The sequence below is a fragment of the Serinus canaria genome, chromosome 1, assembly GCF_022539315.1.
Source record: "Serinus canaria isolate serCan28SL12 chromosome 1, serCan2020, whole genome shotgun sequence".
Taxonomy (NCBI): Eukaryota; Metazoa; Chordata; class Aves; order Passeriformes; family Fringillidae; genus Serinus; species Serinus canaria.
Window position 1 is genome coordinate 52,332,836 of NC_066313.1, and position 27,983 is coordinate 52,360,818.

The following is a 27,983-nucleotide window of genomic DNA, read 5'->3' on the forward strand; positions in this document are numbered from 1 at the left end:
CTGTGTTTGGGTAACATGCCTAATATGCTCCCAAAGAAATAAAAATTTCAGTCTGTCCAGAAACTGCTTTGTAGGTACTGCATTGCTGTTGTTTCTTTCTTATTTTCTTTTTTTTTTCCTTTTTTTTTTCCTTTTTTCCCCCTTTTTTTCTACTAGCTTTCTTAGGAAAATAAGGATTTTAGGATTTCACTGAACAGTTTGAGTTTGTTCTTTTTTTTTTTCCTGTACAAAAGCAGTTACATTCTTGTTAATGAAAATCAGGATTATATTGCAAGGCAAAGGTATCTAAGGCTCCCTTGTGAGATATTTAAAAGGTGAAAGTTTGATGGAGTGTTCTTGGTCTGACACAGGTTCAGAGTATTTCTCATAGATTCTTATTCAGCAAAAAAGGTGGTTTCTGGTTCGCAACTGTAAATCAAAGGGATTTTACATTTAGGGCCTAATCCTACAAACTTTAATATACACAAGTAGTCCTAATGACTCACAACCATGAATAAGGATTTGCAGAATGGTATTCTCATTAGATGCACACTTTCTTTCCTTTTACAAATTTAGTATATATTGAAGTATTTAAAACTTTAAGACAAGTCTAAATGTTTTTTTAGGAAGTGCAAAGTAATGTAGTAATTGAGTTTTTCCCATTTACAAGCTCTAGTATCTTTAAGAGTGATGCAGTTGTCAGTTATGATTAGAGTCCACTTAAGGTGTTGATTTGTTCTAGAATATTTTTGTGCAGAATATTGGCCCATATTAATTTTTAATTTTTTTTTTCTAGAGCTATTTTGTACTCGGTAGTCAACATGAATATTTCTTGACCTGAAGAGTAGGTGAAACTTGCAAGAAAGGTGGCGGGGTGCATTTGTTTTATTTTCCTACTCTTAGCCTCTCTTGTAGTTCTTATTTAGCAAAACAACTACTGATTTTGTTGGAAGTTCAGCCTGAATTAAGGGCCTGCAGTGCTTGCCCCTTAAAAATTGCTGGTGTGGCTATTGCAAGCTGTGTGCTTGACTTTGTAAACTGTTTTGCAATATCTAATTGTAATGAGGTTGAAAAGATAAAAATGTGCAGACTTCAGTAAAGAAGTGCTTCAGATGTGGAACTTTTCATGGCCACTTCTACTGCTCCTACTGTAGGTAGAACACTTGAGGCTCTAAAAGTCTTGTTAATTAAATCAGAATTTGAAAGCTGACAATGCATGCTTGTTGCTCATCCAAAAGGAACTGTTGCAGATTACTTTTACAATTCATTTTTGATTTCTTTAAGGACTTCTCTTGCTTTACAAAGGCAACTGAAATAATTTTCCTTAAAGATATCTGTAGCTATAAATGCAACCTATTGCTAGTTATTAAAATACATGTAAAATCAACCATTTTGCTTGATATCTTAGGCATGACTATTTTAAGTTTTAAATCTGAAGCAACTGAATTTTCTGGATTTTGTTAGTTTAAACTAAATCCAGCCCTACATTATTTGAAAATAGAGTTTTGTAGACTATTAGATTTAAATAGACATTAATTTTTATTGTTACTTCAGACATTCAATGAAACATGTTGTAAGCATGCCAGCCTTAAATTCTTCCTATATACATCATTTTTCCTTGTCTATTGATAAAATTATCTTGCTAGGCAATAGGAAAAAAAAAGCAAATGGCATGAAAATTCTTTAGGAAAAATAGTTAAAATATGAGAACTGGAATATTTAAATGCTTATTCTTCTTACTCAAATGTAAATATATTTAAGGCATTGCCTGCTTTTTATTGTTATTTTTGTCTAATTTCAACAGAAGTCTGAGGAGGAATTTATGTAGACCCATGCGTTGAAGGTTTCAGTGGGGGAATGAGAAATGTAATCAAAACTGTGAAGTGTTCATATGGTGTATTGGCTTCTTAATACACCTTGGTTTAGACTGCTGTTTGCACACTAAAAACAAGGCATGTATGAAGATGCAATTGCTAATTGAGTAGTGTGTTTAATAAACAATTGTTTCTAGCTTTGTTAATTTTGTATTTATTTCAAACACGTTGATATTCATGGTAATTTTTTTATGCGTTTATTTTGGGCAGGACTTTTTTGGTTATTCTAAATTTTTAGACCAGTATTATAAGAGAATTAGTTCTTTTTATTGAAATACATTATCAAGATAATCTAGTCAAAGCAAGATATCAGCAATATCTAGTTTTAATTTGTGAGGTACTTAAAAATCTTAGTAATGTTCAAATACCTCTGAAGTATTTATACCTTTTCTTTAACCCACTGAATTTTAAGAGCTTTGTTTTTACTTCCTGTGAGTGTCCTACGGGGGTTTTTTGGTTTTTTGTTTGTTTTGTGGATGGTTTGGTTTGTTGGTGGGGTTTTTTTTAAAGCCTCTAGTCAAAGATTTTTGTGATTTTTTTTTTTTATACTTCCATTTCCTAGTTGATATTAAGAACAATTTAAATTTTTAAAAAAAAATTTAACTGCCCTTTCTCCCCACAGAAGGAAATGGATTTTAGTATTCATATGGAACTTTACTTAGACATTTAGAAAGTACTATAATTATGAATATGACTATGACCTTCCCAAAATTAACTGATCATTTCCTGCTTCAAAATAGATATATAAGTCACTTCTAGACATATAAGTCACTTCTAGATTTAGCAGGACTTCCAGTGGATCTGATAAATGAACACATTTGCTTTATAATTTCTGTATTCTTTTGGGGCAAAATTTTCTCTTGGTAGAATGGGAAGATACTGTGGTCTTATGAATGTTATCACTTTATTCTGAAAATACCTTGCTTTCTCTTGTTGCAAGTTAGTCCATATTTTAGTCAAGCTCAGAAATTAGACAAAGATGCTCCATCTGTTGTGAAACATTGCAATGGCTCTTATAAGACAGTCCTTCTCTAAGTATAAGTCCTTCTCTAAGTCCTTCTCTAAGTATAAGTCCTTCTCTAAATATATTGAAAAGTTTATTGTGGAACAGAGTTCCCTTTTGATACAATAACACTTAACATCAGCATTTTCCACAGGCAAAAAGAACTCCTGATCAAAAAGAATGATTATGTACTGGTTACCCTGTTCCTCTGCTCCCTAAAACCAAAAGATTTTTTCCAGGTTCTCAGGAGAAGGGAAAATGCTGCTTTTAATGCTAGGCACAGGAGTTATAAAAGCAGCACTCAAATCTGTACTTTTCTTCATTGTGTTAACACCTAATTCTAAAAATATTTTTTCAGTTCTGCCAGAGCAAGTGATTGTAGTTCTGTAGGACCAGAGTATTTTTTAAACAAAAGGTCATAAGCTCATCTTTAATTCTATGTGTGTGGAAATCCATCGCTTGTATGACATGGAAGTGTTACTAATATATTTTCCATACTTATTTAAGTCCCAGATTCATGACCTTGCTAAACAATTTGAGGGCAGATAAAACACAGTTTGAAATAAAATCAGGGAAAAATGCTTGCCTTCCCTTCCTAGTATTACCAGGTTTAAAATCTGGATCTTCATGGTGCCTGTTTTGAATCTGAGCTTAGGGTGTAACAAGGAGACTCTTGACTTAACAGTGAGAAAATAATTCCTTCCAGGTTATTGGTACTGCTAAACTGTGTTCTGTTGACACCAGCAACTCTGCTGTTTTTTGATGTTTTGATCCCACTATAATGACACCGAATTTGGCTCTGAATGTTGAGTATTTGCTTCAGAAATTGATATTTTTGTGAAACTGCATAAGAAACTTACTAGTTTTAGAAATGTAAAATGTAAAACTCACATTTTAGAAATGAAAAATACAATGTTTGTAAGTTCTATTATAAATCTGTTGTCCTTGATTTTTTTTGTTTTTTTTTTAAGGGTTGGGGGTGACTTTTAGATATATACACTTCTTGTATTTTTGTATGTAATATTTATTTGTCAACCTCACAGTCTTCTGACCTGAAGACAAGTTAGGACCACTGTTCAAATTTTTTGTTTAATTTTTTTAGCTTAACATAACTTATGTTGCTGACCCACTTTCCGTTATTAAAAACCTGAACAGGATTTGTCATTGAGGTAGGAATTAATGAAGGCTAACACTAGAGGGCAATTCAAAGCAGCAGCCTATCCCAGAACAGTTATGGGTGCCTGTGGCCCTGAGATGAAAAAGAGGGAGCCAGTGGAGACTTTCCCAGGGTCTCCCCCAGACAAAAACTGCTCTTTGTGATTACCCTCCTAAATGGTTTGTTTAACTCACTTTTCATATCTTGGAATGCTCCACTGAATGAGAAAGAAGTGAAGACAGTTGTTATGCTTTGCTGAATTACAAGTTAAGAAACATCTTCCACAGTGTCTTACCTCATTCACTCCTGCCATTGTCAAAAAGGCACAACTTTCTCGGTGGTGGGTTTTGCTTGGTTTTTATTTGCTGTCATGTGCTACATCAAGCTTTTGGAAAGATACTGGGTTCTGGCGGGTAAGGTAACATTGCAGAAAAGCTTAAATGTCTTTTGTTAAGTACCAAGAAAATGGAATACATGGTGAGTAAAATATTTTCTTACAAAATACTATAAAGTTAGTTAAATTAAGATGACAGTATGAATAATAATTTAATATTAAAAAAATTCACAAAAACCAAACCACATGATAACCAGGCTAAGGCATCAGAGAGGTACTTTGTGTCTCTAATTTTATCAAGTAAACTATATTATACAGAATGGGAAAAAATAGTTGAAGATGAGCAATAGTGATGTATTTAATATTTAACCAAGTAGAAGAGATCATCTGTGTATATTGTACACAATTTAAACAATTTATGTAACAGTGCATTACATAATAAATTAGTTTTCACTGTTGCAATGTTCATTATAGATTTACAGAGCATCTTAAATACTTGTAAATAATATCCTGTAGTGCAAATGATGGTGTTGTGGTTCTTGAAAAGCACTCTAGTATTCTTATTTTAGCAATGCAAATTTTCTTATTTTATTGAAATGTATGCACCCAGCCGTGTAAATGCTTGTGGCACAGTACAAATTTGAAAACAAAGGGCATTTTATCTAAAAGTCTGTGTGTGAGCTTATACCTGTCTTTCTATCTAACTTTATGTGCATATACATATAATAGATTTTGTGTACTTGTATATAAAAAAGTGGATCTATTATTAAAGTGCCATGTTTGTTTCTACACTCTGGATCAGTTAGTCAAGTTGTATTTTCTTTGTATTTTTTTGCACGACTTACTATTAATGTCTAAAACTTGCTTTAGCTGCAGCAGCTTTTCAAGCTGTTTTTCTATTAAAAATATTTACTTGCAACCACTCTGGCAGTGCCACAGATCAATATAAATACTGCAGTGCATTGTAGCAGTAAACATTTACACCTGTTTTCAGCAGGTCTGATCAGCAACTCTAGTGCAATTTGAAAATATGTAATCTGCTGGCAGTGATGTGCCCAACCTTAACTGATGCTGGTGCCTTTGAAAGAGAGCTATTGTGTCATAACATAGTATATATAGTCCAGCAATGACTGGCCTTGATCAGTCTGTCCAAGAAGAAAATAGTTTTCTTGGTTCTTAATTTGGTTCTTAATTAAAATGCACAACAGGGGAAAAAGGAGCATGTGAAATTTAACCTACAGAAAATGGTAGGTTCTCTGGGATTTTGGGGGATTTTTCGTTTTACTGGGGGACTGGGTTTGAGGAATTAGTGGGTAGCCATGTACAGTGATACAGAGGTCTTAATCACACACATGAACTCTTGGTTTTGGAATGTATTTCTCTGAAACCTGTCTGATTCTAGGTGATTAAACCAAGCATGCATGTAAGCTTTTAAGGAACTGAACTCTTAGTCTTTTGCAGGTAAGACACTACCATTTTAAGAATAAGCACTTTCAGGCCAATATGACTTTTCTCTTTTTTTTCTTTTTTTTCTTTTACCTGCTTGATTTTTGACTCTAAATCAAAGAGATAAGTTCTGTCATTAACATTAAAGCTGTCTTCAGTATTTTGTTTATTTGAACAAAGCAAGAGTAAATGTGAAAGTACCAGCAATGTGCAGACCGGTATTGCAGTATTGGTCTGTTCTGCCTTTAAGCAGGTGGTTTCATGTGGCAGGCTGGAAGAGAGATTCTTTTTCTCCCCAGCTTTTGACAAAAAGATGACGCATATGACTCAGAATTAGAAGGGGAAATCTGCCAGTTTGCATCAGTTCCTTAACTTGTGGGCTGCTATTCACCACAAGAAAAATCAGTATACTCGCACCAGTGCTGCTTAGGAGATGAGGAGTAATCATTTCCTTCAGAAAGTGTAGGATGATTGGAGTAGGCCTTTGATACATTACACTAAGCTTTTCCTATATTAAGGTATTTTTCAATTATATTAAATTTTTAGAAAGAAAAAAAAGATAATTTTATTAAATAATGCATTTAATAATTAATATAGAAATCAGATATTATAGCTTAAGGTAGATCAAAAGCAAAGTGATTTGTTTCATTAAACTTCTGTTTTGTTGGCACTGAAACTCAGCTGTTATAGATCTCCAGAGTCAAAAGGTAAGGGATTTTTTTGTATATTTTTTAACCTAATTCCACATGTCTGCATCTCCAGTTCCAGCTTTTAAGTAAGTTAGTAGGACTGAAAAAAAAAAAGTAACTTTGAAGACAGAAGCCATCTATTTTGAAGAGAAAAATAATTACTTGAAGTATGGAAGATTTGTGTTTTCAAAATGTCTTGCCTTAGACCTGCTGTAAAAGATAATGCAGATAATTTTGGTTCTTTCATACAGGTTTGAATTATGATGGAGAAACACTTCTTGCAGTACTGATATTGCTCAAGGAGCATACTGTCAAGTAACTTCTTATTTAAAAAAATGTAGATGCTAGTTTTCGGAGACTTTAGGTTTGTGGATATTTATTAGTTTGAGAGTACAATTCTGATTTTTTTTTTAACTACTTGTGTACTTTAAGTATTGGGTTATAAAACCCTTTTTTAAAATATATTAACATCTAGTTAATTCATTGTGATTTTACTTTAAGCTTGTTAGTGAAAAATTGAAAATCTAGCTTAGTATAAAGCTGTAAGAAGTACCCAGCATCCTTATAACTTGTCCTGTTTTTGGGGGGGGGGGGTTGCAGGGGATAAAGTTCCTTTCATTTGTCAAAACCCATGTTATTATTTTGGAAAAGCATGTTCGAAGTAAAGCTTGTTTTCTGGCTGGAAAAACTAAATTTACTGCTTATTGATCTGTGTCAGCCTTAGCCCCATTTTATTTTGTATTAGCTCAGTTCTGTGAATAGTGGGTCTCATTGACGGAAAGTGGGGAACCAAACAAATGTTTTTGAAAGGGAGTACACAAATCTGTGTTTTAGATGGTATCTATTGAGATTAGTAGGTTTCTATTAAAATTTCATGGAGAGGTGGGGGAAAGATTGCTGCCACTGAATAAACAATAAGATAATATGACCAGGAATCTGCACCCCAAAGGTGTTATGGACACCTGAAACTTCTGCTGAAGTTGCTAATTAAATAATGAATTTGTAGAACTATAGCTAATGGCTGGAAAAGTAAAAGTAGCAGTTACTAGGAGTAACTGCTCCACTAGTTACTATTAACTAGTGGGTTCCCTTAACAGTTGAGTTGATTTCTTCAAACAGGTCAGTCTCACCTTTCCTAAGTCATGCTGTTGTTGTCTGGCATTTTATAGAAGTCATGTAGTGATGATGTTAAGAAAAAGACAAATTTACTGCCTGAGCCAGAAGGCAGGCTTACAAAAAGCAACTTCTTTCAGGACACGAAAAGCTCTTTGTTCTGTGGCCTTGGTCTTTTTGTGCTTTGACCCTTATTTTATAGCACTGTCACTCTGACCTTAAATCTTTGAAAGCAGACAAGCAGCAAATTTAGCCCTTTACAAGTGGGGTTTCATTCTGAGCTATGGGCCTGGTTTTTATCTTTAGGCATTATAGTCCCATACAATACTGAGATGTAACAAAATATCAATATAAGATTTGTGGTTTGGCATACTTTAAATAGTTATTATTTATATATAAGGCAATTTAAAAAAATGTTGCTCTGTTACTGGCCTATGGTTTGTAATCATTCACCAATTTGAGATAAGACAGCAACTAGGAAGGCAGTCTGGCTAATACTGACCAATATATTTTTCACTTTCCTAGAAGTACTTTGGAAATTGATCCTGTGCACAGACCACCAGGGTTTCTGCACAAATGACTTGAATATTCCACTGAGGACAAGAAATGCTTTGCTATACATTCTAGAGTTAGAAGATTTAAACAACAGTACTTGCATGGCCTTCTTTCATAAAAGGCTATGCCAGTTTCGGGGAGCACAAAATTTTATACATGGCCAGTGACTGTTACAAGAGCAAGTTTTCTGAGAACTTCATAATTTTTTTTTTTTAATTTTTTTATTTTTTGGTAAGACAACCAGCAAATTAATTGAGAGAATCAATAGTTGATAGATTTTAAAGTTCTGGGTTTTTATTAATTTAATGCATTTAAAAGGAGAACCTGTTTCCCTGTCTTAATAACTTTACAATATGTACCTGATTTGTATTGAACAGTTATTGTTGTTTGGAGAGGGATTGTCACATTTTCTTTTATCACTAATGATTCTATATATTTCAGGTTTTGTAAAGTTTAGCTATAATAAGAGGATAATCTTTCCTGAATGTAATAGTGTAATAATCTAAGTCTACATTTATTGGAGAACATGAAAATATTTATATTTTTTAATTTTTTTTTAATCCAAAAAGGTGTTAGGAAATTTTTTTACTAGTCATGCAGAAACTGAAGATTATATTCTAAGACAGATCTGGTTTTCATTTTGATGGATCCACTATATTTAGTTTTAATTTTTTGGTGATAAAACTGGGGGGAAAGAACATTTTAATTACTACTATAATAAAATATAGAATTTACTTTGTTGAACATAGAAATAGCTTCTTCGTTTTTCTTAATTTTGTGTCCTTTCAAGCAGAAAGAATGCTGGTACAGATTGAAAGTGTTCACACAGTTTTTCTTCCTGTGTGCTTGCCAAAGGTGCAGAGAAGACAGATTTTTAGAAGGTGTGTGCAAGATAGCAGTGCAGTCAAGAGGGGTCTGGAAGGCTTTTCTGAAATGCAACTTTTGCAAACTCTGCTACAACTTGGAGCTTGTTACTTTACAAGTTCCCTGTAAAATGTTTCATATAGCAATCTAGTTTAATGCATCAACTTCTGATAAAAAACTTTTTAGAAGCTGGGAAAAGAGGTGGGAGGGATTAGTCTTATTCAGTTTTGTTTTTAAGCTGCAGTTGATTCTAAAATACAATTATAATATACCAAACAGTACATTGATAATTTTTTGAGTGCTATATCAGCTTCCCATAGTTATGCTTTTTTTAGTTAGCAAGCTATAAAAATGGACATACTGTACTTGTTCAAGTCAGAACTGACTACCTTTAGTTTCTTGCCTTTCACAAAAATCCATTGCATTCTGTTTGCAATTCATTACTCCAATAGAAGCACCAATATTGCAGAACCAAGTAACAGTTTTCACTTTGGTTTGTCTTCCTGAGTGCAATCAGCACTCACGGGGGGGGGGGGGGGGTGCACCTCATACAAATTAATACATGAATCAAGCTAGTATAAGCAGTAGTTGGAGTCTTAAATTAAGTAAAAAGGGTGTAAAACAGAATTTGATGCTGAGAGTCCTTAACTGCACTTCTGAATTTCTAGGTATTTTTATACTTCTGAAATTCTCAATGGTTTTACTTCCTGGTTTTTATTTTTGGCTGGCTTTGTTATTTCATGTTTATCTTAGGCAGTAGTTCTCCAGCTAGTCTAAATCTGTTTGTTCATGATCCTTGGAGAGATGGCTGGACACATGATATAGATTCTCCAAATTTAGTAGCAGTAAATTTCAGTAATCAGCAGTCATCTGCTTTACTTTAGTTATTAATACCTCACATTGCAAAAAATGTAGTTCTCCCAGTCTTTTGCCATGGTTATATGGGGAGTGTTGTTGACATAATCAGGAAATAGCGAACACACTAATTTTTTTTTTTTATGTCAAAGTTTGTGCTACCAAAACTTTAAATTAATGCTAGTTATCTCTGTTCAAGTATTCATCTTTTTGTTCAGAGAATTATTTAAAGCATTATTTATGATTTTTTTTTACACAATTTTATATTAGTCTTAAAAGTATTCAGCTGCTTGCTAGAAGGTATGGGAGGACTGTTATACATGGAGAGTGTGTATAAGTTTGGTCCTGGATTACTGCACCTCTTTGAGGTGAAGTGAGGCAGATTTATTGCTGTGTTTGAGTTATTTAATTTTAAAATTACCAAACAAACACATGCAACAAAATTGCTAGTTTAGAGATAGATTTTTTTAAAAATTATTTAATTTTATTTTTTCTTTTTAGAACTGCAGTCTTTAACAGCAATTAAAAATCTCACTGTTACTTCAGGAGAAGAGCAGTCAAGGTATATAGTTTATTATCTTAATTCTTCTTCCTTTGACCAGAATTAACTGAGTATTGTAGATTATGCCTTAACCAAGTAATAATGGAATAGTAGCCAAAAGTACAATGATACCTTCAAAGTTAATGTTCAGAAATATTTCAGTGGAATCTTTCCTTTTAAAAAATACATGTATATCACTTTAAAGGCTGCTGACGCCACAAATTAGATGGAAAGACGGTTCCTTAAAAAGAAGCAAGAAGGCAGGAATAAAATAGTATACTTCTAAATCTTAGATTTGAGAATGAAGAAGAGTAATAAATTCTAGTATGTTTGCAGTATAAATACTGCAGTGTTGAGTAAGCATATGACAAAATGAAACTATTGTTTTAACTTGGAGAGAGGGGTGTAAACAGTGTATGAGAAAGATCCAGCTACATATACTTTTAGATCTGAGAATCTTAGAGAAGAGAAATGTTTAGATTTCTTGGTAATGAACAGTGAGATTATCTCTTTTTCCCAGATTATTTCAATAAAACTCTAAAAGTATTTTCCAGGGTTGAACTGCCATTGTGTTTATTCATAGTTAGTGGTGTGTCAGAGGAGAGCTTGGCAAATTTGCCAGCAGTTGTCCAAAAAGCTACACTGCAAAATATCCTGTCTAACACAGAAGTAACTCACTCCATTAATGGAATGCACAGACCAGGACACACTTGTCAAAGATGCCCCACTTCATGTTGTGCCATCTCAGTGCAAACTCTGTCTCGTTTCTGGTTAAACTAAGCTAACTGGGGAAACTGAGATATGGACATGTGTAATTGCTGATGTCAGGACTGTAGAGGATGGACAGAGGATGCACTCGTGGACAAATGTAATGCTTTTACACTGTGGAACACTAAAGTCTTTCAGGTTCGTGTTTGGTTTTCTAATTTTATTGTGAAATAAGGTTGGGAAGGGGTCACAATGAACAGTGAAGCAGTAGCCTTGCTTTCATATTGGATCTGTGTTTTGTATGTATGAGTAAGGAACTAAAGCAAAGGAATATGGTTGTGAGCAATGGTGTATAACACTATTGATGAGGAAGAGCTTCTGGCCAAGAAGTATCAAGGGAGCGCTTTTTTTGTATGACCAAAAGGCACAAGGTAAATGTTTAATTTTATTTCATGTTCTTGGGTATTAGAGACAACATACAGTGTTAATACAAAGTCCTTGGTGTCTCTTACTCCAAGTCACTGGCCTGTCAGTCAGATTGCAGGCCTAGTGGTACCTTCTGGATATAATATATTACACAGAGGTTTAAGGAGCTTATTAGTAGTTATAGTTGCATTTAAGGAGCTTATTAGTATATATAGTAGCCAGAATTGACTTGTAGCTGGTTTTCATAGGGTCAGAAAAGATTGGGTTTGGCTTGGTGTTGTCATAAACTCTGAACTATAAACAGTAAAAACTGAAAACGATATTTTATATTGGGCTTGGTCTTTGATAAATAAACTAAGAAATACTGAAATCAAGGAAAGGCTCCTTCATTGCTTGGGAACACTCTGATTGCTAAAACTAGGGCAAATACATATACACATACACTTCTCTCTTTTTTCCTTTCTTTTTTTTTTAACAGTTCCAGTACATTTTTTTCAAAGAGCATTCCTGACATGTGTACGTGAGCTGCTTCTGTGGAATTTCAGTTTTGCATCTTCAGAATCCTTCTTCCTCAGCAGAGCTCTTGCTTTTAGGGACTTGAAAAATGTAATGGAGCTTCTTGCATGCATGATGCCCAGCTTTTATTGAGGTCTTCTTTGTCAATCTGTCTCTCATCCACAGACTTAAAACACAAGGATGGAGGTAGGAGATGCGCTCATGGTAACACCTATATTGACTTTATGACCAAAGCATAATGGTAAATAGCTTTGTGCAGACATTCCTGGATTTCAGTAGACTCCTGGCTCAGCTATCAGTACACTTCTTATCTTAGACTTCCTCCTTTCATTCTTTTCCTGTTCCACAACCCCTTCTCTCACATAGATTGCCTTCAATTTTATGTGATAATTTGCCTATTCTCCTTGCAGATTAAAGCTATTTTAATAGCAGTGTAGAAGACATACAGTCACATTGTGTTGAATTTTGGGTTAGTTGGTTTCTTTTGGGACATTTGTAGAAAAGTTAAAAAAAAGAAAACCCAACAACAAAACACCTTCCAAAATCATAAAAAAAAAAAAAAAGGAAAACTCAAACAGTCTGGAATCCTGTAATTCATGCAAGGTTTTGTGTTCATGTATTGTATGGGTGGGTGGAATTACCTGCAAGTTTTCTTACTAATGTCCTTTCTGTAGAAAATATCATAATAGTTCTGCCAAGTCTTCATTTCATGGTGTGTATAGTTTAGTTTTAAAGGGATTCAGTTATACAACAGGAAAAAAACCTCTCCATACTTAAGCTAGAACCAGAAATCAACAAGGCAATTGAAAGAATAGTATCTGTTAAACACATGTTGTTTCAAATGAAGAATTTGGCCTGAATGTAAAAGTGAGAAATGCACTTCCAAAGGTATTAAATGTTGCTGCTGTCTTATTTAAGTAATTTTCTTTCAATCTTTTAAAGTAAATCTACAAGTACAAAACAATATTTTTCTTGCTAGAAAATATTTTTCATACTCTTTTTCCAGAAAAGTTGAAGTAAATATTTTACTGCTGGCTAGCATTTTTGCTCACATCTATCTTTATTTATGCCTTCCACACATTGCACGTATATATGGTGGAGATTTTGTCTTTTCTTTTTCTTCTCTTGGTTTATGCCTAGCACAGTTTCTTCAGGGGGGAGACCAACTGTCAGAGCATATGTTTACAGTATAGGTTTATTTTGACTTTGTACTCCTGCTTTAGTTCACCATGGTAAGTTGGGTAAGTTGTGCCTATTTAATTTAGTTTGCCTATTTTAGCTGTCTGATTTAAAAAACAAACATAAGAGGTAAGAGGTGGGGTGGGGATAAGCGTAAATAGAGCTGTGCATGTATAAAATATACTGGAAATGGCTCTTTGATGCAGTTCCTCCAGTTAGCATTCCTATCTGGATAAACTATATAAGAAGTGTTGCTGCTCTTACCTGTAAATTTACACTGGAAATCTCACTTTCATTGGCAAATTTGTGGCAGAGGACTCTTCTAGCTGATATTGCCCTGCTGTATTACTGTAGGAACAAAGATAGGAAGGGAGAAAAGAAAATTCCCTAATCTTTCCCCCCACATGGCCTTCCAAATTTCTTTTTGTGCTTCCAGATAGCCCTGTTAATTTCCAGAAGTTGTCTGTCATGATCTGACTAGGAGGCTTATTGCAATGGAGTGGCATGCTTGGGTCCATGCTGTGTAAGTAGCTTTTGTCTTAACAGTTTAGTATAAAAACATTAAAGCATAATTCATGTTATTTAGGGAACCAGTAAAAGGACTGCAGACATTTAAATCTCTGATATTCTTTAGTATAAGAAAATGATACCTAGCAGCACCTTGAGCTCCACATCTCTTGCCTGCATCAAGTAAAATAGCATGGTCAATTCTAGGCTGGAGGCAGATGAACTCCTGCCCATAATAACAGATAAGTTACTATTCTTGCTAACAATTGTTTTGGGTTTTAATTTTTTTTCTTCTGAAGTTAATTAAGGCTCTTTTGAGTCTGTCTGCCCAAAAGTTGCAGTAAGGGTAAGCTGCAGAGCTAGCAGATGGCTTGAAGACTGATAGAATAGTTCACAAAAGCTTATTTTGAAATTAGCTCTTTTCTCTTACATATGAAAGTTTTTGGGTTTTCTTTTCACATCCAAGTTTCCAGATGACAAAAAGTCAGATTAGAAAATAATCCAGTGTTTTTTGCTTTCTTTTGAAATAAACATCTGCATAATCTTTAGTTCATCTAACTAGAAACACAGTTGTCCAGTTTGTTGTTCATGTCTCATTAAGGTATTATGTACACATGACAATAAAGTCTAGAGCTTCACCGTAAATAGTCAGCTTGGCAATGGACAGATGTTTTCTAAACATTTTGTAGCTCATTAGCACAACTGATGTTACTACATGAAAACTAAAGTTCAATAAGAAAATTCTGCATTCAGCTCAGAGTATGTTTCTGTTTCCTTGAAGCATGGTAGATACCTTGGCATAACGTAGCAGCACATAATGGTTTGTGGGTTTTGAAAAGGTGCAGGCCATATTGTGCTGCCTCAAAAATACAAGGATTTCATCACCCTGAAGAGACATACCACTTATGAATTAGTCAATCTTGTGATGCTGATGTCTGTCATACTTTAGCAGCACGTAAATATTGGTGTTAAGACTGTAAATATCTCCAGTATTAACTGTGCTGCTGAAGTAAGGCTAGCCACTTCTGCACGCGAGTCATGGAACAGGACATTGCATGTGTTCCCTATGCCTTTTTATTGCTGTAAATTTATATATTGTTTGTATATGAACACTTTCTTAGCTTTTTTTGTATTTTCATTTATTCAGAAAATATATTTAGAGCTTCATAGTATCTGATGGTAAATAAAATAGACATATATATATAATTTTGCTTTGGTTTATGTGAAAACTGAACTTTTTTAAGGAGCCATCTCAAGCTACACCTGTCTAACAATGCTTTGGTAAGTGTTTGTTTATATATTTAAAAACTATAAAAATTAAGTTACTTTAATTCTCAACACATTTCTCTATTAAAAGTCGTAAAACTGTGTTTATTTTTACAATCTTTTCTAAATTAATGGAACTGGGAACTATTTGGTCATGCTTTTAACAAAGACAGCTCATAAAGAAAAAGTGTCTTCCAATTTTTTTAACAAAGCTTATTAACCACTTCATTTCTTAAACAACTGGGCTATAGACAGGTAACGGTTTTATGGTTAGAAGTTTAAACTGTGTATCTGTCTGTGAATTTACTAATTTTTTTTCTCATCTTCCACTAAGATTTTTCTCTTGCAGGAGAATTTTTCATTGAGATGATTGAAATTGCTGCAGTGAGAATGGAAATTACTTGGGCTCCTTTCCTTTTAAAAGCTGCATGCGAAAACTGTGTGGTGAGTCAAATGTAGACTAATGGTTATGTAAATGTCACTAATTTTAGATACAGATCTGAAAGTGTGTTTCCTTTTAAGATTTTTTCTTCACTATCATGACTCAGTATCACTTGCTAATCTAATTTTATTAGCCCTGTTGTATTTTACCATTTAAAATACACATACCTTATTCAAATAGGTCTTCACACAGTCAAGGTAATATATCATATAGATGCTTTAAAAGGAGGAAAAAAGGCTTATCTGCACTCAAAATTTGTTTTGATTTTAGCCTTCACAGAACTGCTACTGGTGCAGTTGCACAGGTACAAATATGATGTAGATGAATATGAATCCAGGTTGTTATAATTCATTAGTTTGTATTATTTGACCATATTTCAGAATTTCAGACTGGTAAAAATCACTCATTTTCTACTACTGCTATGAATTTGAACTGACAAAATTACTAATAGCTAAAATTTCAGATTTAGTTCAGACCTGAGCAGTTCTCAAAAGCACAGCTATGCAGAATTAGCGTACAGCTTTTCATTAAGAACATTTATGTGCACATTTACCTACTACATTTCTCTCAATATATATCACCAAAATGAGGTTGACTACTTAGAAAAAAATACCGTATCTGGCTCAAAGTTGGATAGCTTTCTCTTTGAGTTTCTTTAGGGAGTTTCTTTTCTTTCTTTCAACCTATGCAATTGCTAAATATTAAAGACCTGCACATACACTTCAGCCATTTGAGGACTTAGAAATGCTTGGAAAGACTTTAAAGGTCTCTGCTTTTTTTCATCATGCTGCAGACTGTTGCTTGCAGCAGGCCCATCCATCCAGTTGCTCTTGTAGATCTAGTATTTTAATGTACCCAGGATTTTTCCCAGAGACTTCCATGAGTAGATGTGAATCTAAAGAGCTGATCAGAGACTTGAGAGCATACAACAAATAAGTCTATTTACATGGCTTTGTCAAAGTCCAGTGGCCAAACTGTTTGTTGCTGACTACTTCATTGTGCTCGTGTTGGCCTTTGTGCAAAGAGTGAAACAGACTGTGCTTCCTTCTGGTTCACCATGCAAACTCCTATCACTGGCACAAGGGCAGGAAATAGCAGGGAGCAGGAAGAAGCAGAAGGGCAAAGGTTGGAGCGCCTTGTTCGGTGGCCCTAGCAGCATAGAATAGTTCAGTGACATGGTGAAAACACAGTTTGAGCATTTGCAGAACCAGAGTTCAACTGAGGAACCAAAGTTCCTGTCTGGATAAGAAAACTGCTTCAAGTGCTAATGAAGGCCTACTCAAATGATTCAGTTCCTAAACCTTTGAAAAGGATGTTACATTTCTCACATGGTTCTCAGGTGGCTTAATATTAGCAGTTATATTTTCCAGATGTTTGCCTGTATGGGTGGTGCCAGAGACTGGCTGGATCAAGCTCACTTTGTGTTGCAGCTCTGGGGTCCTAAGGACTGTGCCTGATGTAAGAAAGAAAGGCTCATGTTTTCAGTTCAGGTGCTTGTTTTCTGCTAGGCTTAGGAACTGTATGGGAAAAAGATGCTTAATTCACATAAAAAGGCAAGAAAAGATAGGCCTGCTTGAAAATAAACAAGACTAATATATGAGTGAAGACAAGTAATTTTAGGAGCATGTCTAAAAGTGCAATGTTAAAAGGTTGGAGGTGAGAACAGATACAGGAAGATCTGATGAACTGGAAAATCAGAAGGATTGAAATATGTTAGGCAAAGATCTGGGGGATTGTTCGTTTATTGAAATTGGAGAAAGCAGCAGCCTGACAGAGGGGATCTGGCTTGAGGCAAAGAGAACAAGTCATATTGGAAATCACTGTCAATTTCACCTCCCTCATTGTATTCCACAGAGAAGAGGGCCAGCATATTAGTACCCTCAGCTACTTCATGGATTTTGGTCCTGAAAAGAAATCTCAAAGTAAGAATAGTTGAGGTTGTAAAGGAGATCTCTAGTTCAAACATGGTAGTTTTCTTTAAGGCTATGTCCAGTCAATTTTGAATCTATTCAAGGACGAAGACTCTGCAGCCTATCCAGTTCAGCTAGAATTTCATGCACTTCATTTCTTACCTGTAGCCTCTTGTCCTGTTTCTGGACAGAGAAGAGCCTGGCTATGTCTTCTTTACTTTGCCATACCCTCACCAGCAGGCATTTAGAAACATTGCTGAGATCATAAAAACACAAGCCCTTTCTTCTCCAGGCTGGAGTCTCAGCTCACTCAGCCTTTCTTCGTGTGAAAGATTCTTCAGTTCTCTCATCGTCTTTGTGGAAGTAAATAAAATGCTTCATCTAATAAGGGGAATTAGAATTCAAAGGAGGAAATGGTTTTTTGAGGGGGGGGAAAACAAAGCACAAGCTAATAACTGTAAAAAGAACAAGAAGATCACAAAAATGAAACATTAAGAAGTTAGATAACTCCTGCTTGAAGATTCTGCAATCTTCATTTGCCCCCTTGTGTCAGTATACTATGAAGCAATCTTTGTGATCACATAGAATGTTTAATCTATTGATAGGGTCAGTCTGTGGTGCTGGGCTGGGGAGGGTGCTTATGGGCTGCTAGCAAGAAGCCTGATGTTGCTGTAGGTGCTGCAGAAATTAGTAAAAAATTCTCTAGGCAATGGATCAAATGGCTGCAGGTAGAGAAAACCATGTCTTAGTGGTTATGTCTAGTGAGAATTGCTAAGAATTGGATGTGATGTTTATTTTTCTGCCTTTATTCTCGTGTGAGGCTGGACAAATAACCAGGCCATTGTTTCTGAGTGCATATATTGTGCTTTACTTTAGAGGTGTTTGATTTAAGACACATCTGAAAGAAACACTGGTGGTTCACATTGGTAGCTGAGCTTTTTAGGAGCTGTCATTTGAATTAAAATACTCTGTGAAGTTATGTCTGCTGACAGTCTCCTGTCTTCCTAAAGAGAACTTCAAACTGTTGCATACTATAATAGTTTCCACACCTCTGTGTCACATTTAAAGCAGGAGTAATGGACACATACCTTGAACGGCTGGTAGCTACTTTTGTTTAGTAGCTGTACTACAGTAATGCATTGCCTTATGGAATTTTCTATGGCATTTATTAATTCTGATTTCAGAGGAAGAGGTGAGTACTATGCATCTTTTAAAGATCAGATCTGCAATCAATTTTCCTTTTACCAGTTCAGGCTGGGAAGTAGAGTTTCTATGCTGTTCCTTCATGGTCTATTTCTGCAGTCCTGCAAACTCCAAAATACTCTGATTTGTGTCCCGTCTTGTCACTGATTCATTTTGCAAATATAACTCATTATTAAACACCCGTGTGTGCCATTTTTTTCTTGTCATTTTTGTAACATGGTCAACATTGTGCAAAATCTTCTAAATAGTAAAGGTAATGTACATGTTTGAACTTCAGCATATTTGACAATAAATTTACCTGTCAAGATCTATTTTACAGAAAGAATGAGCTTTTTAAATTGTAACAGTTTCTTAATGTACAGCAGTAAGCACTGCATCTCTAAAAATATGAAGTTATACCTAAGTATTTAGGACTTCTACCACCATTTTATTCAAATTTCAAAGGCAGTTTTCTTGGTACAGCCCATAGCACACTTTGGTAAATGAGAGTGGTCTGTACTAGAAATTTGGATCCAGTGATCTGAAAATGTTTCAGCTTTGCCATTAGTCATGGTATCTTGAGTATTGGGGAAAATCTTTTCTAATCAGGTAGCCACATTAGCAGTAATGGTTGATTTTGAAGTGTTTCGGCTCCCTTTATCTGTATTGCAACCAATTGTCACAGGAGTCAAAGAAATTATAGAAATGTGCCCAGAGTGGTCAGCTGCTATTGTACCAGTTTAACAGCAGCAGCAGTTCTTCATATTAGAACCAAACAAAACATTTAAAATTTATTTGAATGAAAACTTATGTCTGAGGTAAATGTGAATCTCCCTTGTAAGGTGGAAGTTGTAAGTGTATCAAAATAAAATATTTAACTATAAAGAGAAATAAGAAAAAATGATGAAAAAATGCCATGGCATGAGTGACATTGCTCATCTTTCTGTGAGGAGGATAATAATCATCAGAGTGCTTATTTTTCACTCCAAATAGTTTATTTCTATTACAGGCTATTTAATGGTCATCAGGTGCAACTCTTTTTTTTCCCCATGTTTTATTCACTTGTAATTAATAGCTCTATATTTGTTAATAAATGAAATTAAATTTCTTATATTGCTTCTGCCTCTCAATGTAAAATCTGAACTTTTCTGTTCAAAAGTTCTGAAATTACATATTAATTATAGCAGCATTTATCTAGTTTGTATCTTCAGTCTGAAGTATGCAGTGCATAGTAGGTGAAGGCTTAGTTTCTCTTGAGAGATAGGAATAATATATCCATAGTGTGTTCTTCTGCTGTTTATAGCCATAGGAGTCAGACATGGATAGAAAGCTTCTCATTTCCCTATGTTTCTGCAGGGCAAGTATGTGGCTTTATTGCCTATAAAAGAACCTTCTGTTAGCAGGTTTTATGCTTTTAAGTGGTTTTAAAAGTAAAACATTTTGGAATCTCTCAAGAAATACTCAAAAAAGCCTTAAGTATTATAAAATTTGAAGTATATAAGGCATAAATTATAACATAGAAAGTCTCAAATGTATAAATTTTTAATGTTTTATTGAAATAAAGGCAAAGGAAGAGCTTCGGCGGTTTATATTATTTGACCAGCTAGAATGGTCAACAATAATATAAGACTATGGTTCTACAGCCTTGTGATTCTTGAGCCAGACAAGTTTGGGAATGAGTTTTCTTGTTTCCTTCACTATTATCCTGGCTCTCATATGTCTTTGGTGGTTTCACTGAATGACTTTAGGTTAGTTTTTGGCAAGCTCAGCCAGCTGAATGTGCTTGCTCTAAGCAACAGTGCCAGCACCGAGGAAAATACCCTTCACTCCTGAGACTGGCACTCCAGTTTTAAAGTCCATTTACATTGCTTAAATCACTGTAAGGAATATTCAGGGCCTAATTCGTCCTTTCTTGATGCTACTACAGACTTTGCCTATCTGCACTTTAAATCAATATCAAAGGGTCTGAAGACATTTTGGTCTATCTCTTTTCTTGTACAGAAGATTAGTATCAACACATGAAACCAGCACAAAAATGCTCCTTCAGATATAGCTTCTTAGCATCTGGAAGCAGTTGTGAAATGCTTTTCCTATTATCAAAACAATGCGAGAGTCTTCCCCTTTTCCAACAAGCAATATCTTGTTGTAGACACATCAATAAATACATTAAAGCTATATTATCCATCTATAATGGAACTTCCAGGTCAAAAAAATGAAATTTCCAGTAATATGAGACAAAGATACACAAGAACTTGAATGTTTTGGAGGTATGAAATGTCTTAAATGAGTTGTTCTTCAACCAATTTTAGGAAATGTGCATGAATGATAGGTTGTACAGTCAGGAAAAGGATTTCATTGCAGATTTGATAACATCGTGGAGCCAGACAGCCCCCTGTTGGTTGTATTGCTGTGGAGGTTCTAGAAAGGAATTGTGCTTGAATTCAGCTGTTCATTGCACTCAGCAAACAATTTTTTTTCAATCCCATATCATAAATAGAGAAAGTGGAGGGAGAAGAAAAATGTGTGTGCTTGTAGAAACTGCCTTTGAATCAAGTTTTATCTCTTATAAATAAGAAATGTTAAAGCTCAGTTAAATAGAGTGCCTGCACACAGTTTCTTAATGCCTTTATAGAAATTTATTTCTAAATTGCTGTAGAAAAAATGTAGAACAGTACTTTGTCCTTGTGATAAGACTAGCATGCTTTAATATCACACTCACAGCCTGACTAAGGCAAAGTATTTAGATCCAGTTCTGTCAAGAATGCAGGGGTTTAAAACACAGAAGTTTGTAAGCTGGCAGTGAACTAACCAGGTACAGCCTTATTTAATGACTGAGACTCTCTTGCAGGCACATTTATGAGAGCTTCTATTTAACAAGGTACAATTTTACCAAGAGTCTTGTGTGTTTTTTAATCACATTTGCTTTGCTTTAAGATTTTTTTTGTATATATTTTAAGTTGCTACCAATGCAACTAGCTGCATACTTCCAGTTTGTGTTTTCTCATATTTTGAGAAACTGAAGAAATTTTTACTCAAAATGAAATTAATGTTTCATGCTGACAATTGCAGGACACTTACTAGGCATTTTTGGCATTTGGGCTTTTTTTTCCCCCAAAGAGTTTGTAAAGAGAACCTAAAATCTTCCTTGTAATGATCACTGTATATCCATGTAATGATGAAATGCTGTAGGTAATGTAAGGAATATAGTACTGGGCGACAAAGTTCTAGAAAGAACTATGTCACAGTGGCACAGGATTTTCTGCTCTAAGATAAACAATACAGAAGTTCTCTCTGCATCAGGTATGGCCAAGGTTACAACAGCTCATCTTCATTTAAGGAATTGGATTTCTGCCTGAAAATCCATAGCTGCAATAGTGCTACAGAAACTGATGTGACAATTAGTTTTCTACTACAGCACAGAAGACTAGCATGATGCCAAGAAAGCCAGAGTGCTGGAGGACTTTTTCTCACTCTTAGAACACATTAAAAAAAAACCAGCGATCAGATGTCTTGGAACAGCTGGCAGAAACAAGAGGGTAAGGCTACATGCTGTGATTGAAAAGGGGGGAATGGGAAAGATGGGGATAGAACAAAGAATTGGTTTAAAATTGTCGTGACTTGTTAAAATCCCTCAGAAGACTTTTAAGAAACTAGCTGAAACAATTTCAAGGCAAGGGGACTCTTCCACAAAACAAAAACCTGGGTTTCAGAAGCCTGAGGAGATTCAAGTTCACATCTCCTGCTTCTGAAAAAATACCCAGTGGAGGTTGCCCACAGATGTTCCCCATCTTTCCTGTTAAATCAAGGTTATGTGCAAAAAAGTCACAAAACTATTTTGTTCAAAGGTTGTTGGCAATGGTAACTATTGCTGTTAGCAGATGAAAGCAAGCTGCAGGTAGGATTTCAAAGAGTAGTGGAATTTGCTTTTATTGGACTAACTGCAGTTCCTTGCATGTTCCATATTCTTTTCCTAAGATGTTTCCTGAAGTAATGATTAAGTCAGCATACAATAAATGTAAGTACCCATTAAAGCACACTAAAGGAATACCTTATGTTTCCAGTAGATGAACACTGAGATAATGAAGTATTTGTGAATTGCATCACAGTCTTCTATTATGCCAAATTCTGGATTTCATTGCTGAAGAGAGCAGCAGTAAAGGTGGCTTTAAACTGCTTTATTCTCCTTAATTCTCTAAATCTGCTGAAGATGGAAAGCAGGGAGCAGCATTAAAGAACTTCATGGCTGTTCAGCAACCAGCAAGGGGACTCACCTCTTCCCTCCTGCAATCTACCCTCAAACTGCTTTCTTTCTGTGTTTGAAGCAGCTTTTTGAGTCTTTGGGTTTCAGAGGTTTTTTGTTTTAATTTGAGTTTTCTTTACATGAGAGTTTACATTCCCCCCCAATAAATTAGCAGCATAGATAAGAGCCTGTTCTTGGTTGAAGAAGATTCAAATAACTTATCCTGTTCAGAAAAATTAAAATATTCTTCCTATTCTGAGGAGTAGTTACTCCATTCCCAAATTGAACTTCCATTCCCAGGATTGAACTTCAGGACTTCCTCATGGCTCTTGGAGTATCTTTAATTTTTAGTTTGTTTAAGTAATTCTAGTCTCTTAAAACATACAGATAACTTACAGAGCTGTTACATTGTGATCCCATTATTTTATACTTATTCAGGCATAAAGTAAGTAGCCTGAGAAAAGCACTACCTTTTGCTATGAATGTATCTCGGTTTCCTCTGAAATTACAGTTTTTTTCTCTTTAGCTGTGATAAATTGTCCAGAGCAGTGGATGTTTTCAGTCGTAATTGACAGAATCCTAATTTTATCTCTAGGTTTTTTTCATGTGTACTGCAGGATTCTTTTAAAAACAGCACCTGGTCCTGGTGATTTTATTATTTGAGTTTCTCAGGCTTTCAATAAGCTCTTCTTTTGAGACATCTAGGCCTGGGGAAACTACTGTGAATCCCTATAAGGCACATCCTTGAGATAGGAATTTCTCTGTCACCATTTATGTTAAAACCAAATAATTTATATTCAGCTTCTTTACCTGTGACACCTTCTTTCATCTGCCTCTGGATATTACATAGACAAAACTAAAAAATATCCTCCTGAATTCTAACACCTTTAAGAATACTTCAATTCTTCTCTATGAGTGTGTGTTGTGCATTGATATGTGGCGCTGCATGCAGCCATCGGTACCCATGAGTACCAGTAGAGCAGAACATTTTTCAGCAGCACCTGTGAAAGCAATAACTGCCTTTCTGTGTGCAAGAGTAGTGTTAAACCATTCCCTCATTCTTCAGACTGCCAGTGGCTACAGAGAGGTTTTCATTAGCCAATGATAGTGGCAATTTTTTTTTCACTAATCTTCATTAGTTTTTTTCTTACTTGACTTTCTTACTTGTTTATGTTAACACTTCAATAACTGTTAAGATGTGGTTTAGTTAAGAAATCCTAGCATCTCTGGTTTGTCGGGTTTGGGTTTTTTTCGTTTTGGTTGGAGAAATTGCTTTAGCCTAAGAAGAATTCCATGTCTGCACATACCCCATGAATGAGCATAACCTCCCTAGCATTCAGACATTTGCTGTGCAATGTTGTGGTATCATTAAAGACTGTCTACAGAAGATACACTTTACTTGACTTGATGAGCATCACATGTATCTTCTAAGAAGGCTGAGCAAGTGAAACATCTTGCCTCAAGATGTCACAAGTGATACAGGCACCTGGCCTCTGTTTCTAGTTTGCCTGAGCAGAAACACTTGAGAAAGACCAGAGCTCTTTTGCTTTTCTAACTTCTTGTCCTAGGCTGTCAGCAAGTCTTCTAACATGGTTAAATGTTGATTAGATGGAGACAAGGAACAGAACATTTGCAAAACAGATCCCGATTTTGTCTTACATAAATTTTTCTGAAGCACATTTCAGACCTGGGAACACCAGGTAGTCCAGTGATACAGAGCTGGAATTTTCATGGTACAGTGGTCTACAGTACTTGGATTCCTTGGCAGCCATAATTCTAGAGAAATTATCAGTGACAATGTGGCACCAAAATTATAGCAAGGTTGAATCACTTTTGAATCCTTGAGCTTCATCAGAGAAATCAAGCTCCTCACTGTCAAATCAGGCTCAGAATCTCCCCTCATAAACTTCAATGGGTGTCTGGCCTTCAGTATTGATTCAAACATTCTCTACTCTGCTCATAGTCAGAGGTCATTTTTTATAAGCTTCCACCATCCTGTAGGACTAGTTCCATATAAAATACTCCTGTGCTTAGTCAGAACCTGAAGACTGTTCTGTACAGTTCTGTTTGGCTGGACATCTTACACCAGTAGAAGTTGGTGTGGTTCACACTAGGGCAGCTTATAGAGATGGGAACTTCCTGTATTTTTCAGCATCTCACAGATTCAGAAGTGTTAAGGTTGGAAAAGACCTCCAGGATCTCTAGTCCAACCATTAACCCAGCACCACCATGCTCACCACTAAACCATATCCCCAAGTGCCACACCCACGTGCCTTTTGAGCTTTCCGAGGGATGGTGATTTCACCACCTCCCTGGGCAACCTGTTCCAATGCCTAACTGCCCTTCCAGCGAAGTAAGTTTTCCTACTATCCAATCTAAACCTACACTAGCACAACTTGAGGCCATTTCCTCTCATCTTGTCACTTGTTATCTGGGAAAAACAGTGACACCCTAGGTGACTGACTGATGCCTTGCTACAACATCCATTTAGGTAATTGCAGAGAACTTGTTTGTTCTTCCTGGTAACAAGTGACAGGATGAGAGGAAATGGCCTCAAACTGTATCAGGGGAGGTTTAGGTTGGACATTAGGAGGAATTTCTTCTCAGAAAGGGTGATTAGATACTGGAATGGGCTGTCCAGGGCATGGTGGAGTCACCATCCCTGGAAGTGTTTAAGAAAAGATTGGATGTGGCACTCGGTGCCATGGTCCATTTGACAAGGTGGTGTTCAGTTGGTCGTAGGTTGGATTTAATCTCAGAGGTCTTTCCCAAGTTAATTGATTCTATGAAAGCTGCCTCCAATAACAGCAAATATTGATACCTAGAGCAAAAAGGTGCTGAAGTTTTATCTCTGCTGCAGAAATAATTACCTTTGGAAAATGAAGGTCTCTAGAGTATTATTAGTTAATATTGCAAATGCTAATTTGAAATGTTAAGCATTGCCACAGACATCTAGAAAGGAATTTAGATACGGTATAGTAGTGACATTTCCAAAGACAGATATCTTGATGAAAAGTATTTATGGGTTTTCTGAAACACAGTGACCTATTCAGTGCTTTGCATACTCTTTGTATGACAGGGTTGTACACACTCTTCTTAGATCCCCAAGACAAGTAAACACCAGTTGCCAACTACAGGAATCACAAGAACATAGTCTTTCCAGCCCTGCAGGCCTACCTGCCCTCCAGCAAAGCAGCACAAGACTTAAAGAGGGGAAAAAAAAAAAAGGCAACTTTCTTGTGTGTTGCAGTTCACCTGCTTTTTTCATCCACATGGCAGTGTCTGATTAAAAATATTCCAAATGTTTTGGTGCAAAGTTGTACCTCTTCCTTTCAAGCACTGAAATGGTTTTATGTGTTAAAAGCTACCAACTGTCACAGAGGTTTGTGTATTCTGTTTTAGTCCCTCATTGACTCCTTTTGGTCACAAGGTGTTTTATGAGAGCATGTTAGATCATTGGTAGCACTGCTTCTTTTCCTATGGAAATGAGATTCCCTTTTTATCTCTTAAAAAGGGATGGGGAAAGGTGGCAGTGAGCCAATTCCAATTCCAGTACAGTATTCACTTAGGCTGTCCCAGATCTCAAGAAATGTAAATACCCACAGCTGAAAGATCGGATACAGAGCAATGTTTTCAGCCAGCAGTTTACCACTACCAAGTTAGAAAGCCCTGAAAGCTCTGAGCTTTTGAAACAGTTATTTCCACTCTGTTACCCACCCTGCCTGAAGGAACTGTGTCATCTTTCTAGCAGGCGTCATTGCCTCCAGTATAGACCTGTGTGCTTGTTGCTGCCTGTTTCAGAAGAACAAAAACCCACGTATGCATGCATGTCCTGAACACACCATAAGTGATGTAAAAACTGTCATTACATCCTTCACTCGTGGCTTTTCTTGGTCCTGAGGGTAGACAAGAAGTCAGCATGGATCCCTGCACAGAACAGAGATGAACCACTCCATAGCAGTCTGATGTTCCATTAGCCTTCTGCGACTTCACATAACATTCATTTTTCCTATTCAATCTCAGAGCCTACCTCAGAAGTTCATTGAGAGCATGGATCATGAGTCAGAGGGTGGTGAGGCACTGACACAGGTTACCCAGAGAAGCTGTGGAAGCCCCATCCCTGGAATTGCTCAAGAGCAGGTTGAATGGGGCTTGAAGCAACCTGGTGTAGTGGAAGGTGTCCCTGCCCATGGCAGAGGGGTTGGAACCAGATATTGTCTTTAAGGTTCCTTCCAACACAAACTACTCTGTGATTCCAGGAGTCAGACTTTCAATAGCTTAGCACAAAACGCTGTTATAGCACAGCCTATGAGGGCAAACTATAGCCAAAAGAGGAGTTACTCAGGTGTACATGTGCCTGCCTGGGTATTTTCCAGCAGGGAGCCTCCAAAAAAAGAATCTTGCAAAAAGATGATTGTTTGTCCATCATTTTTCCAACATGTATTCATAGAGATTTTGGGACTGTATATGGACAGTGAAGTCTCGATTGCACTAGCACACTTCAATTGTCAAATCTTATAAAATAGGAGCAGAAAGCAGTTTTAGCCTAACCAACAATGGAAGAAACTTCTGTTACATCAGGGACTATGCAGATACAATGTTTCCCCTATGTTCTTGACATGCCCATATTTAAGCTATTATTGTGTTCTGGAGATCCATGGTTTACTGAGCCATCTTCAGAAGATAATGTTTTGAACAACTATAGGTAGCAAATGAATATCATATGGTTTAAGGATAGAATTGCAAATGGAGGAAAAAAAAGGTAAACCAGTCTGTTCCAGGAAATATCTTTCCAGTTTATGGAAAACTGGGAACTTACTGTCAGGGTTAGTGCTCACCATAGCGCAACTGGCATTGAAACAAAGGCCACCAACAGGACATATCCAGGAAGTATTCAGTAGGCTTATCACCCCAGCACTACCAAAACAGTGATGTTACTCTGATCTTCAAAATTTATCTATTTGATCTCCAAAAGCTTAGCTTCTGTTTCCAGGTGAGAGGTATCAACATGACTAATCTATCTGATGTCTGGATCCTGCAGTGTTTCACTTCACAGCACATGCAGAAATTACCTCCTAAAGAGAAATTTTCTTCTTCACATATGTGAATTATTACTGGAAGATATTCTATAGATGCATTAACCTAACACATTGGAATAAAATAAAACATCCCTATAGTTTCATGAACATTTAAGTCTC

At 35.9% G+C, this 27,983-nt stretch overlaps 1 long non-coding RNA gene across 5 annotated transcripts in view; it reads left to right on the plus strand.

The window, feature by feature from the left end:
• Nucleotides 1-27,983, plus strand: part of LOC103827394 (uncharacterized) — a 95,470-nt gene that overhangs the window by 58,615 nt on the left and 8,872 nt on the right. Inside the window, exons 4-5 of one of the 5 annotated variants that reach the window (XR_007777893.1) lie at nt 13,675-13,761; nt 15,361-22,081. This is a non-coding gene — a long non-coding RNA (uncharacterized LOC103827394). Of the gene's footprint in view, nt 1-775; nt 1,995-13,674; nt 13,762-15,345; nt 27,974-27,983 lie in introns of those variants that run through there. The other 4 variants (XR_007777891.1, XR_001989637.3, XR_003945515.2 and 1 more) reach the window with 4 other exon arrangements.